A 2,734-nucleotide genomic window follows, 5' to 3' on the forward strand; every position below is an offset into this window, starting at 1 on the left:
CCACCTGAGTTGGAAAACACCATTGTGCTTAATATTTCAAAAGTTTTTGCTTAAGAGGTCATCCCTGCATTGGCTTAAATTCAGTGAGCAGCACCTCAGTAGGTGTTTCCAAGGAGAACTGGAACGAATCCTTGCCCAGTGAGATGATAAAGAATGTGCACAAAGCAATTACAGCTGTGAACAACAAAATGCGCTCGAGCACCACGAGCCAGCGGAACCCCCTGAGGGATCCCACCAATTCCTTCACAACAAGGAGCACAGAGCAGTTATGACACGGACACAGGGCTGGGGCCGTCTTGAGAAGTGCTGCAGCTTGACCCAAGGACACAAAGCACTCGTGCAAACCTGCTCAGCCTCCCAGCCCCGGCCCCGAGCTGAGGGCGTGGACACTGACGCCCTTGGAGCAAGGCAGGGCACAGAGCAAGGGGGGCACAGAGGAACAGTCGTGATCCCAGCACTGGGAGCGACTACAGCACACACAAGGTCCATCCCGGCTGGAACTTGGCTCAGACAAAAGAGGCCCACCACACCAGGTGACACTAGTTACCACAAACTCTTTGGATTCAGCTGTTCCTCTTATTTTCCAACTGAAACCCCTTACAGTAATTTTATGTTCACTATACTCCGAATCTCTCTGACACTTGATTTCCTCTCCCTATGCAGGTCTGCTATTAAGAACCTCGAGACTCCTGGTATTACAGACACTCAACTTCCTCAAATCTCTTAAGTAAAGTTTCTCTTCTTTTTCTTTCTTAAGCTTGCAAACAGCCAGTCCTCTACATCCCGGTCAGACAGCCCAATAGTGAGGATTTCCCTGCATGTGAACAATGAAATGGATTTTTAAACATATAGGTTAATTCTGGAATCTTGTTTCCAGGCACTGTTGCAGGAACTGCACTGTCCTGCGACTTGGGCAGAACAATGAAACTGCTCCAACACTTTAAGATCCCCTAAAATGGTTGCTTTTAACTCCATAAATGAGAATGCTTTCCCAGAGCTGCAGCACATCCCACCACGGCCCAGGAATACAATCCAGAATAAAACACAATCCTTAAGCAGTATCACAGCACTGGAAGTTCACACTCAATTACTTAACCCAGGCACACTGACCTCATTTTCAAGTTATGACCTGTTGGGATACAGTGCCATCACTTATAGGTATCATCACCTTCATTAGCTCAGCTCGTTAGAGCAGGGTGCCAATAACACCCAGGGTGTGGGTTTGACCTCCTACAGGCCATTCACTTAAGAGCTGGACTCGATGCTCTTTGTGGGTCTCTTCCAACTCAGAATATTCTGTGATTCGTTGATGTGTAATGGCTCAATTTTATTTTTTACTGGAGTATTTACACTGAGCTTTTCAAGATAGCTCCATACAGGCACGTGACTTAATTCACTGCTGTTCTGCCAGCATGTGGGATGAGTAAGTACATCAGTGTGACTAAGGGCCATGAAAAAGTTCCAGGCCAAACCCAGGATTCTACAAAAGAATTCCCACTGGTGACAACTCCCACCCATAATCACATTTTCAGATGTGCAATTCAGGCAACACATCCAGCAGCACTTGGGGATCTTTCACTCTGCAGAGGGTCGGCTGTAACACAGACCATCAAACCCTGAGTGGGGTGGAAAAGCACAGAGGGAACAACTATCACTGCATCCCCCCAAAAGACGAGGGATCCGTAGGTTCAAAACAAAGGTCCTCATTCACAAAGCATTTAGCCACTGAATTCACTGTCAGCAGGCGCTGTGGATCCTAACAAAGGGGAAAAAAAAGCACATGCAGTGCTCAAAAAACCCAAAACAAAAAAAGCACAAAAGTTTACAGAAAAAGCTTTTCATAAACAAAGAAGTGCCTCGTGATCCCGAGCCACAACGAGCTGACAATTAAGCTCACAGAGAGAAGTGTCACTGTGCCACTGCCCTGTTCCCATTCTTTCTTTGGCATTGACTTCTGGCCACCACCACTGACAATCTCCTGAGCTGCACTCTGGCCTCACATCGGGAATCTGTGCCCTTTGTACTCTACACAAAACACTTCCACTGGGATAATGCCGTGTTATTATCAGAGTACCTTCTGTCCACACACCACAGCCCTGTTATCAACCCTGCAATGCATACAACGCTTATAATGATGCTATACATAAAGTTGATATTCTTTCTAAAAAAATCACAGATAAAAGCCCTTATTAATTTCAATTGAGTAGAAAATCATGACAAATTTTCAAGTACCTTTCAATGAACACTGAAGCTCAAAATATTTATCCTAAAAGCCTTTCAGCTTCCTAAAAAAAAAAAAACCTACATAGGCCTGGCATTTCTGCAGAAGGAAAAAAAAAAACACTATCACGAAAACAAACCAACAAAAAAAATCAACAAAAATCCGTTCCGAAAGTATCAAAAAAATCAAGGAATGAACCTCTCTTGAAATTCTGTGGATCTACAGGAAACCTAATGGATATGAAATTCACTGAAGTGATCTAGTTCTATTTCTGAGCAGAAATACTCTTTTTGCTGTGCTATATGGCACAAAAGGAATTAAAAGCGTCCGTCCTCTAAGTTACTTCCTTTAGAAACCCAACAAATGACAACTCAGACCGTTTCGCACGGGAGTCTCATGGGAAAACACCATGGAAGTTTGGGGCGGACGGGAAGGGAGCGCTGGCCCCTCCGCAGCCCCGCACCCCTGGGGCCGGGGCCGAGTGAGGCCCCGCCGCTCCCCGAGGCCGCTCCC

The sequence above is a fragment of the Corapipo altera genome, unplaced genomic scaffold, assembly GCF_003945725.1.
Source record: "Corapipo altera isolate COAL_440 unplaced genomic scaffold, ASM394572v1 110, whole genome shotgun sequence".
Classification (NCBI taxonomy): domain Eukaryota; kingdom Metazoa; phylum Chordata; class Aves; order Passeriformes; family Pipridae; genus Corapipo; species Corapipo altera.